Genomic DNA, 12,399 nt, shown 5'->3' with positions numbered 1-12,399 from the left:
AAGTCTTTATTTCTCCTTCACTTTTGAATGATAATTTCTCAGGATGCAGAATTCTAGGTTAATGTTTCTTTCTCTTCAACACTTTAAATATTTCACTCTACTCTCTTCTTTTTTTTTTAAATTAATTTATTTTTGGCTGCGTTGGGTCTTAGTTGCTGCGCATGGGCTTTCTCTAGTTGCGGTGAGCGGGAGCTACTCTTCCTTGCGGTGCGCGGACTTCTCATTGTGGTGGCTTCTTTTGTTGCAGAGCACGAGCTCTAGTCACATGGGCTTCAGTAGTTGTGGCACGCAGGCTCAGCAGTTGTGCTCGTGGGCTCTAGAGCGCAGGCTCAGTAGTTGTGGCACACGGACTTAGTTACCCCATGGCATGTGGAATATTCCTGGACCAGGGATCGAACCTGTGTACCCTGCATTGGCAGGCAGATTCTTAACCACTGCGCCACCAGGGAAGTCCCTCCACTCTCTGCTTACTTGCACAATTTTTGAGAAGTCAGATGTTAGTTCTTATCTTTGTTCCTCTATAGGTGAGATATTTTCCCCCCTCTGGCCTCATTCAAAATTTTTTAATCTTTGATTTTTTACAGTTTGAATATCATATGCCAGTGTGTAATTTGGAGGACATTTACCCTGCTTATTGTTCTTTGAGCTTTCTGGATGTGTGTCTAATATTTGGTGTCTAATATTAATTTGAGGAAATTGTCTTTCTGACATTCCCAAAAGGAATACCTATGTTATGCCTTCTTTAGTTGTCCCATGGAACTTGAATATTCTGTTCCATTTTTTCTCTTTGCTTTACAGTTTTGGAAGTTTTTATGGACATATCTCCTCATGCTTCTTCCTCAGCCATGTCCAGCCTACTAACGAGCCCACCAAAGTCTATCAGAAGCTATCACATTCTTCATTTCTGTTTTTGATCTCTAGATTTCTTTTCGATTCCTTTTTAGAATTTCCATCTTTCTTCTTGCCCATCTATTCTTTTTTTTTTTTTTTTTTGCGGTACGTGGGCCTCTCACTGTGTGGCCTCTCGCGTTGCAGAGCACAGGCTCCAGACGCGCAGGCCCAGCGGCCATGGCTCACAGGCCCAGCCGCTCTGCGGCATGTGGGATCCTCCCGGACTGGGGCACGAACCCGTGTCCCCTGCATCGGCAGGCGGACTCTCAACCACTGCGCCACCAGGGAAGCCCAGGGGTCTTAGCATATTAATCATAGCTGTTTTAAATACTTGGTCTGATAATTCCAACATCCCTGACATATCTGAATTTGATTCTGATGCTTGCTCCATCTCTTCAAACTGTGTTTTAGTTTGCCTTTTAGTTTGCCTTGTAACTTTTTGTTGAAAACTGGTCCTGATGTCCTGGATTAAAGAATGTAGTCTGGTTTCCATGTAGGTTTCTCCTCCAGTAAATTATGATTCTATCTGCCTGTCTGTCTCTCCAGTTTTGAGGGCAGCAGTTTGCCTTGTGACCTCAATTCTCTGATGGATCTAAGAAGAGCTGTTGATTTTCAGTTTGTTCAGCTTTTTTTTTGTTGTTAGGATGGAGTGATGATTTTCAAACACCTTATATTACTGACCAGAAACCAGAAATCTTTTCAACTTTGTAATTCATTTTGCATAGTTAGTTTTTAACAACACTTACATTTTTTGTAACTATAATTGAATTTTCCATACTTCCTTTATAAGTTCATTATGAAATTCAAGTCCAAATAATAGCATTTATAGTATTATGATTATGTAACTTTGTTTGTTACAGATATGGGTAGGATGATTGAATCCATAGAGAAGGAGTTGTAATTTTATGTTCCTAAACCTGTGCTACTCTGAGAATTTCCTGTAACAAATTGAAATGGATATTCTTTTCTTACAGTTTATCCATTTCTCAAATGAATGCCTTGTCTTAGCTTATTGCATCTATGGACCACAATTTTCACAGAGTCTGTAATTGTTCCTCCTTTTCTCTTGCTGAAAGAGAAAATGCTTCATAATTATCCCAGTTTTTATTTATACTGTTTTTGGAATGGTTACTTTTTTTTTTAATTTAATTTTTTTTTAATAAATTTATTTATTTTATTTTTGGTTGCGCTGGGTCTTTTTTGCTGTGTGTGGGCTTTCTCTACTTGGGGCAAGCAGGGGCTACTCTTCGTTGCAGTGCGTGAGCTTCTCATCATGGTGGCTTCTCTTGTTGCGGAGCACGGGCTCTAGGTGCATGGACTTCAGTAGTTGTGGCACGTGGGCTCAGTAGTTGTGGCTCACGGGCTATAGAGCACAGGCTCAGTAGTTGTGGCTCACAGGCTTAGTTGCTCTGCAGCATGTGGGATCTCCCCAGACGAAGGCTCAAACCCGTGTCCCCTGCATTAGCAGGCAGATTCTTAACCACTGCGCCACCAGGGAAGGTCAGAATGCTTACTTTTAAATAGATTATTTTATTGTCACATTGTACAAATCTATCCCCATTATTTCTTTTATGGCCTTTGTGGGTTTCTTCTGCTGTTTCTTAGATCCTGTGTCATCCTTTGTCATGGGATTCCTCTTTGGAGTTGCTAAAGTGTATTTTGGTACTTTTCAACTTTTTTCAGAAGAGATACATAAGAACCGTTCTAAGTCTTTGCATGTATGAAATGTCTTCATTTCACTTTCACACTTGGTTGATAGTGTGCCTGCGTATAGAATTTTATGCTCAAAATATTTTTTCCTGGGCTTCCCTGGTGGCGCAGTGGTTGAGAGTCCGCCTGCCGATGCAGGGGACACGAGTTCGTGCCCCGGTCCGGGAAGATCCCACATGCCGCGGAGCAGCTGGGCCCGTGAGCCATGGCCGCTGAGCCTGCGCGTCCGGAGCCTGTGCTCTGCAACGGGAGAGGCCACAGCAGTGAAAGACCCGCGTACCGCAAAAAATAAAGAAAAAATATATATATATATTTTTTTTCCTAGTTGTTTGAAATCATTACTTCATTGCTTTCTTGCTTGCTTTTCTATTTTTTTTCCTTGGATAATATCTTTATTACATTGTCTGATTTTTCACTTGGAATAAGCTATCTTGATGTTCCAATACTGCTTTAACCACCTCTTGGTGTCTCAGCTAAGAATACCTGTCTTGGTTTCACCTGGAAATCCACTACAGATATTTACAGCTGCTAGATTGCACTGGGTACGACTGACACTCTTGGTTGCTCAATGAGGCTGTTCCTTCAACATTTTACTTGGACTTCTACCTCTGGTATGTGCTGGTCTATCATCCGTCTCAGGTGTAAGTGGTCCCTGGCCTGCTCTACTCCACCAGTGGCCACTTCTCTGGCTGGAATGTCAAGCACCTCCCACAGCTGGTCTGCTCTGCTCTACCCCATTGCTTTCTTGCATCCCATGTGTCAATGGAATCCCTGAAATTGTTACTTGTTTGTAGTAACCTGTTTCCCCTAACCCGCCCCCCCACCCCAAAGCTTTTGGTGTGTTCTCTTTATACCTGTTCTGAAATTTTAGAATGAATCTTTTTTTCTTTTACAAACTCATCCTGTTCTATACTTAATAAGCCCTTTCAGTCTGAATTTTTATATCTTATATCAACTCTGGGGTATGTTCTTCTATTATTTAAATTTTTTTTTCTCTGTCTGTATTCCTGGAACTCCTGTTGGACAGGTATTGATTGGTTCTTTTTTTTTTTTTTATTTTATTTATTTTTTTTTTTTTTGATTTTTTTTATTTATTTTTTTTTTTGATTTTTTTTATTTTTTTTTGATTTTTTTTTATTTTTTTTTTTTTTATTTTTTTTTTGATTTTTTTTATTTTTTTTATTTTTTATTTTTTTTTTTTTGATTTTTTTTTTTGATTTTTTTTTTTATTTTTTTTTTTATTTTTTTTATTTTTTATTTTTTTTTTGATTTTTTTTTGATTTTTTTTATTTTTTTTTTGATTTTTTTTGATTGGTTCTTTTAGTTGCTCTACTCCTCTTGACATTTTTCCCTTCATGTTTTCTGTCTCTGGTCTTTTTCCTCTATATTCCAGGAGATTTTCTTAAGTTTTTTCTTGCATTCCTTAGAGTTATTTTTTTATTTTGGTGATTGTATTTTTTTTTTTTTTTTGTGGTACGTGGGCCTCTCACTGTATTTTTTTTTTTTGTGTGTGATACGTGGGCCTCTCACTGTTGTGGCCTCTCCCGTTGTGGAGCACAGGCTCCGGACGCGCAGGCTCAGCGGCCATGGCTCACGGGCCCAGCCGCTCCGCGGCACGTGGGATCTTCCCGGACCGGGGCACGAACCCGTGTCCCCTGCATCGGCAGGCGGACTCTCAACCACTGCGCCACCAGGGAAGCCCTGGTGATTGTATTTTTAATCTCCATGAATTCTTCATTGTTTTCCACCTGCTCTTTTTTCATAGTAGTCTCTTTTGGTTTAAATGAATACATTATCTTCTCTTTTTGGACATTAATGAGAATTCCTTGTAGCTTCTTATGTTTTATGAATTATTTATATTTCCACTGTCTAGGTCAGTTATTTTGATATTTATTTTGGTTGTTCTCCAAATAAACTTGAGGTACAGAATTTCCTACCAACACATGGTCTTTTACTTATTTACTTGTGAATCAAGGATAAGTCCAATTGATATAGGTGGCTTTGGTGAGGTTTCCTTTGTTCAGCTCCAAACTTAGAGCTAGATTTTGTGTTTGTCAATAGGAATGTGGATGATAGGATTTACTTTAGGGTGCTGGGGGCAGGTAGTCAGTCTGGGCTTCTCTCTAAATGCCAATGCAAATTTGGTCCTCTCTGGTATGCCAACCTCTACTCTGAATTACTATTGCATGAATACACCACATACACTGACTAAATTTCTTCAGAGATGATGTTTCCAACTTGGCCTGGGAGCAAAATCCATTGCTGCATAGAAGGATGGGGCAGGGCACCAAAGACCAAGGACAGCAGGAGTCCGGGCTCTGGTTCCATCAGTCCTGATGTATGTGCCCATCTTTGGAGTTGGGGATGAGAACATCTGTATTTGTAACACCGTGGATTGAGTAGGGAAGTTGTATTCCTCAGAGGAGATTCAAATGCTTTTATCTGAAGATTAAGACAAGAGCAATAGCTGTCCACTATAATAGACAAGTGTGATTAACCCCACTTTATGAGTGCATTTGGTGAAATACTGTGAATGAATCATAGAGGTTAGGAGTGAGGGGCAGCATGATATAGTAAATCAACGTAATATAAACAACACCATTGCTGATCCTTGTGCTGATCTTTGTGGGAAAAGCTAGAGGGAATGCTTAAGTAGTTCCATCAACTTAACCTTGGCCCAGTTCACATCAGTTGGGAGTGGAGAGGAAGAGGCTCTGCAAATCATTAACATCATAGCAAAGATGCTATAGGCTCCAGTAGAGACCAACTTCCTGTTTCTGATTCACTAAATATCTTTCCCTTAAAATGAGCATAGAGTAATCATGGGAGAAAAATGCGGCTGTGGAAAAGACTTGTGGAATATTACAAAATGTTTGGGACCGTATTCACTCCATTCGTACTCCTCCTTTCATTTGTAGAGTTTCTATGCATTTCAAAGACTTTTTTCGGTGCTGACAGGGAAGAAAGTTCTGCCAAATTGGAACCTTTTAAACAGATCAAGATTTTCAGCTTATCTCAAACAGAGTTAGATTTGATGCAGATAAATCTCAACTACATCACAGTGTTGATGGGACCATTCATTTCCTTTCTTTTTAGCAGAGTAACTGCCATTCTCAAACACAGATCAAGCATTTAGCCCTAACAAATGTAGTAATCAAGATAGAGGTTGACCAGCTTACCCAGTTTCCCATCTGCGCTTTGGCTGAGATGTTTAATTTTCGTTTCCTCCTTTCCATTGACATGGAAGGAGGTCTGATAGCCCTTTACAGGGGATGTTGTTACTTCTTCATTCTCAAATAAGAGCTGGAATTCCATTTGAAAAGAGAAATTACATTGGGTTTAATCAATACCCTCAAAGAATTAAGAGGAAAAAATTACCTGTTATTTGACTTTAATACGTACTCGATGCCCATGATTTGTGTTCTTATGTTAATTATAGGGTCACTAGCAATTAGATTAGCTATTGTCAACATCTAAAATTGATTTAAATGCAAAAAGAATCAATACTTGAGCTAAATGTTTAAATATCCTGACACTAACAAGAGACTCAGTCTTTCCAATTGAATTATTTTTTGCTTTCTGCATTTTACATCAGTCATGTCTAAGAGAGGTGAAAAATACTTACTGTTGTAAAGGACAATGTAAATAACTTGCTATGGCCTTAGGAATGAAGGCAATGGCACTGGTGGGAGCATTAAGTGATAAGGGTAGTTTGTGAAACTAAAGTATCTTAGCATTAAATTTGGCAAAAGATTATGCTAATTACAAATGGCCGATGAGTTTTTTTATAGTAATAGTTTTTTTTAAATTGGAGTATAGTTGATTTACAATATTGTGTTAGTTTCAGGTGTACAGCAAAGTGATTCAGTTATATATATTTTTTCAGATTATTTTCCATTATAGATTACTACAAAATATTGAACATAATTCCGTATGCTATATGGTAAATCCTTGTTGCTTATCTATTTTATGTATAGTAGTTTGTCTCTGTTAATTCCATACTCCTAATTTATCCCTCCCTCACTTCCTATCCCCTTGGTAGCCATAAGTTTGTTTTCTATGCCTGTGAGTCTGTTTCTGTTTTGTAAATTCACTTGTATTACTTTTTAGATTCCACATATAAGTGATATCATGTGATATTTGTCTTTCTCTCTCTGACTTACTTTACTTAGTATGATATTCTCTAGATCCATCCATGTTGCCACAAGTGGCAATATTTCATTCTTTTATGGCTGAGTAATATTCCACTGTATATATATACACCACATCTTCTTAAACCAATTGTCTGTTGATTGGCACTTGGGTTGTTTCTGTGTCTTGGTTATTGTAAACAGTGCTGCTATGAACATTGGGGTGAATGTGTCTTTTTCAATTAGTTTTCTCTGGATGTATGCTCAGGAGTGGGATTGGTGGATCATATGGTGGTTCTATTTTTAGTTTTTCTTTTTTGCAGTACGCGGGCCTCTCACTGTTGTGGCCTCTCCCGTTGCGGAGCACAGACTCTGGACACACAGGCTCAGCAGCTATGGCTCACGGGCCCAGCCGCCCTGCTGCATGTGGGATCTTCCCGGACCGGGGCACGAACTCGTGTCCCCTGCATCGGCAGGCAGACTCTTAACCACTGCACCACCAGGGAAGCCCCTATTTTTAGTTTTTAAGAAACCTGCATACTGTTTTCCACAGTGGCTGCACCAATTTACATTTCCACTAACAGTATAGGAGGGTTCCCTTTTCTCTATACCCTCTCCAGAATTTATTTGTAGACTTTTTGATGATAGTAAAATGGCTGATGTTTTCAAGCACTTGCAGGATGCTTGACACTGTTATTTTTCTCATTTAATTTTCACAAAAATCTTATGACACAGGTACTAAGTGACTCAAGGAGGATCTGCCTCCACTAAGTCACAGGTTAGTTGAATTCCAGATCTGCTGACTACAGATCCAGGACCCATAACCTGTATGCTATGTTTTAGCAATTGCGATTCTAGATATTCTAAACAAATGGAGTGTTGATGGAGTTTTAAAGGGTGAAAAGTTGAAAAGATATAAATTCAGAAAAATAGTGGAGTTTACAAATTACTTGCTCTTATATCAGTTTAAATCACAGAAACTCTCTTGGTAAATTTGATACTCCTATAACCCTAAATTTGGTTTGTTAAATTGGGTTCTACAATTGTAATAGTCAAATTTACAACATTTTTAACATGTTCAAGTCTTTTTTAGAGTCTCCGAATTTAGAGTTGCGAGCTATCAGAGTGTATACAATCATAGGTCATAGAAACATTTAAGGATCTGAGTCTGGGAGACTAAACCTAGCTCAGTGTGTGTGGTTGTGTGTGCATATGTGTGTGTGTGTGTGTGTGTGTGTGTGTGTGTGCACCCATATGTACACCTGACTGCATGTTGGTGGTGAGGTTCTGGTTAGACAGAACTTCAGCCAAATAAATCACATTTAAACAGTCGCTGTTTAAAAACAACAAGACCCCTTGGTGCAGATTCTCCTTGTTCTTTTTTGTTTTTAAGTATCACTTGAGAAGCTGAACATAGTTATGCAAATGTATGTCAAGTAGGCCCCACAGGCCCTAGAGAAAATGTATAACAGGATATTTTGTGGCTTGACAAAGGCTGCTCAGACCAAGGAGCCCTTGGTTTTCAGAGTTGGATGCTAGAGAGGGAAGGTGGGGGTGAAATGAGGAAATTTGCAGAAAGCCCATTGTTTCAACAATTTAAAAACTACATTAGTGGGCTTCCCTGGTGGCGCAGTGGTTAAGAATCTGCCTGCCAATGCAGGGGACACGGGTTCCAGCCCTGGTCTGGGAAGATCCCACATGCTGCGGAGCGACTGGGCCAGTGCGCCACAACTAGTGAGCCTGCATTCTAGAGCCCGCAAGCCACAACTACTGAAGCCCACGTGCCTAGAGCCCGTGCTCCACAACAAGAGAAGCCACCGCAGTGAGAAGCCCACACACTGCAAAGAAGAGTAACCTCTGCTCTCAGCAACTAGAGAAAGCCTGCGTGCGACAACAAAGACCCAACGCAGCCAAAAATAAAGAATATATTAAAAAAAAAAACTAGATTAGTTATTTGTACCACAAGCTACTAGAGTTACAAGCATCAACATTTTAACACACACTCCAATATTCTCAAATCTGATATTCAACTTCTGATATTCAGGTTTTGAATATATTGCCAATTATATTTTGAGTAAAAATTTCACTTTAGATGAATATATCCTTTACCTCAAAATATCTTAATTGTCTTAACATATATTTCTTTTGAACTCAATTTGCTTTGCTGAAGATTATTTCAACTTTGGAATCACTAATTGCCACTATTTTGTCAAAAATATTTGTCTATTTAGGATCTCAAAAAGTTCTGCCCATCTTTTTCTATCTTTGTTGCCATGGGAAGATCCTTCTGCAGAAGCATGTTTGCAGAAGTGTTTGGGTTATAAGAATCACCCAAATCACTGTAAGGTAGGCAGGACAGGGATAACTCTTCCCATTTTCTGGTTGAGGAAAATGAGATAAATGATATGAGTTGAAGAAGGCCTCATAGTTGGCCAGCAGCTGGGACTTGAATGGGCTATTCTTGACTTTTAATTCTTTTTTTTTTTTTTTTTTTTGCGGTACGCGGGCCTCTCACTGCTGTGGCCTCCCCCGTTGCGGAGCACAGGCTCCGGACGCGCAGGCTCAGCAGCCATGGCTCACGAGCCCAGCCGCTCCGCGGCACGTGGGATCTTCCCGCACCGGGGCCCGAACCCGTGTCCCCTGCATCGGCAGGCGGACTCTCAACCACTGCGCCATCAGTGAAGCCCTGTTCTTGACTTTTAAAGCAAAAGACCCTCTTTACTCACTGTTGTGTGCTGATGATCTTTATGAATAGTTTTCTAGACTGAAAAATGCTCTTCAAGGAGGAAGCAGATCTAGGTTCAAATCCTGAAGCTTTCGCTTCTCATCTCTGGTTGGACAAAGTACCTAAACTCTTTGAACCCTAGTGTCTTAATGTGTAGAATGGGAGAAAATGATATAAATTTTGCAGGGTTGTTAGGATTTAATGAGCTACAAGTTTTAAGTGCCTGGTATTGTAGTATTAGTATAAGAAACACCATGCAGTCTCTTTTGATGTTCTCCAACCTTTACTAATTAAAGTATACTTTACCATTAACTTTTTGAGAATACACCAAGAATTGTATCATAAAGACCTAAAAATCTCAGGAGAAATAAACTAAATGGTCAGCAGCTTTTAGGTCAGCATGGAGTGATGCAGAGAGCTCTGATCAGCAGACTGGTTCTGATTACTACCTACCACTAATAAAAGCAAGAGTTTAGATTTCATCCATTCATTGAGCAAATCTTTATTGAACACCTATTCTATGCCAGTCATTGCTCTAAGTCCTGGGGAAATAGCAATGAAGGCAAAAATACCTGCCCTTAGAGAGCTTACATTCTAGTGACACTTATTGTATACCAGGCATTTGTTCCAGTGTTCAACTGCTGTGTGATTTAATGCCCAAATTAATTATGTAAAAATAGCATTTGGGTAAAACTTGGCTGGCAATTCTTTTGCTCAGTGTGGTATTGACTGAGGTCACTCGTTTTTTGTTCAGCTGACAGCTGGTTTGGTCTAGAGGGTGCCAAACAGGCTCATTCAGATGCCTGGCACCTTGTGAGGATGGCAGGAAATCTGAGCTCAGTGGAACAAACCCCTCTCTCTCTTCATGTAGTTTCATATGGTTTTTCTAGCAGGACAGTCATACTTCTTATAAGGCAGATGGCTTCCCACAGAGAGAGTGTTCCTGGAGACCAAGGCAGAAGTTGAAAGTCTTCTTCTGACTCAGACTTGGAAGCCAAGCAGTATTACTTCAGTTGCGTTTTATTAATGACAACTGAGGGCCTATGGCCAGTGTGGGTTCAAGGGGAGGGGAATTATATCCCATCCTCTCATAGGAGGAATGTCCAAAAAACCGTGGCCGTCTTCAAGCTGCACTTTATGTGTGTTATCTCATTTAGTCCTTACAACAACAACTCTATGAAATAGGTACCCTTAAATTATACTCATTTTACAAACAAGGAAACTAACACAAAGAAGTTAAGTAATGTGCCCAAGATTATGCAGTCAGTCAGTTGCAGAGCCAAGATTAAAAAATGGGAATCTAGATCCAGAGTCCAATATTTTAACCACTGCACTTTACTCCCTCATATGATTTGCACTACCTTGGACAATATATTTAAAATGACTGGGTTTCAGTTCCTCATGCACAAAATGAGAGACTGAGAATAGATGAGATTTTCATCTCACATCTGTTATGATGGCCACTACCAAAAACCAAAAAATAGCAAGTATTGGCAAGGATGTGGAGAAACTGGAACTCTTGTGCACTGTTGGTAGGAATGTGAAATGGTGCAGCCACTCTGAGAAACAGTATAACAGTTCCTCAAAAAATTAAAAATAGAATTACCATATGACCAGCATTCCATTTCTGGGTATATACCCAAAAGAATTAAAAGCAGAGTCTCAGAGAAATATTTGTACACCCATTTTCGTAGCAGCATTATTTATAATAACCAAAAAATGGAAGATAAAACCCAAGTGTTCATTGACGTATGAATGGATAAATAAAATGTGGTATATACATAAATGGAATATTATTTAGCCTTAAAAAATGAAGTTCTGACACGTTACAATATGGATGAAACTTGAGGCTATTTTTCTAAGTGAAATAAGCTAGTCACAAAAGGACAAACGTTCTATGATTCCATTTATATGAAGTACCTAGAGTAGTCAAATTCATAAGTCAGAAAATAAAAGGGTGGTTGCCAGGAGCTAAAAGCTGGGAGGAATGGGAAGTTTTTGTTTAATCGGTATAGGGTTTCAGTTTTGCAAGATGAAAATAATTCTGGAGATTGGTTGCACAACAATGTGAATGTACTTTACTGTAAAAATGGTTACAACAGTAAATTTCATATTCTGTGTATTTTACTGCAATTAAAAATAAAAAAGAATGGATGAATTTCATCAACTTTCTACAATTCTGTGTACCTTTTATCCTATATCTAGTATAATAGTAGTTGCTTCTGCTAGACTTAGAAATAAATTTGTAACAAGTATATTCCAATTAAGGGTTAGTGCCTAGTCTCATAACTTTACAAAAAGAAATGAATTAAGTCATAAAAAAGCAGAGCACATTATATATATATTTTCCAAAACATTGAAATAATGAGTCATTAAGAAAGGTGTCTAGTGATGTGTACAGAAAGTGACTAAAATACACAATATAATTAGCAAACCAAACAGTGGAAGGCAAAGTCAGACAGGACTCCTTGCCCACCAGAACAGGCCAAAGCAAACAAGTGTATTTTGTATTGTGCTGTGAAGGTCAATAAACTCAGACTTGGCCAGTTCAGGAGTGGGAGAGAGATGCAGAAACCAGGACCTTTGGAACTGAACGTCAACCCAAAATTCAGATTATAGGATAGAACTCAGATGTTAGCTGTGTTTCTGTTGCCTGGAAGGTGACTTGGGGGGAAAAAACAACCAACCAGGTTCAGGGTTTCAGAAAACTATTTCACCAGGCCATTTAAGGGGGAGCAAGTTTGATTTCAAGGTTTAATCAGAAGGTGAATATAACTGTTTTTTCAAGTGACCAGAAGGTAAATAAGGAAGTATTCCAGAGGCACCACTAAACCCCAGGGCAAGAAGGAAATGGTGTTCTTTTCTCACTTAAAATTTTTCTTCCTGACTATCCAAATAAACATGTTCATTGAAAATACAGTACGATGGACAGTTGTTTTTTGA

The 12,399-nt window shown here is 39.1% G+C and overlaps 1 pseudogene; it reads right to left on the bottom strand.

The window, feature by feature from the left end:
• Positions 1 to 3,051: 3,051 nt before the first annotated feature.
• LOC132417768 (SNRPN upstream reading frame protein-like) lies at positions 3,052 to 5,916 on the bottom strand (annotated as a pseudogene).
• Positions 5,917 to 12,399: the final 6,483 nt, after the last annotated feature.

Source organism: Delphinus delphis, chromosome 2 (genome assembly GCF_949987515.2).
Source record: "Delphinus delphis chromosome 2, mDelDel1.2, whole genome shotgun sequence".
Taxonomy (NCBI): Eukaryota; Metazoa; Chordata; class Mammalia; order Artiodactyla; family Delphinidae; genus Delphinus; species Delphinus delphis.
Note: the sequence above shows the minus strand (reverse complement) of the source record. Positions and strands in the feature narration are given on the sequence as shown.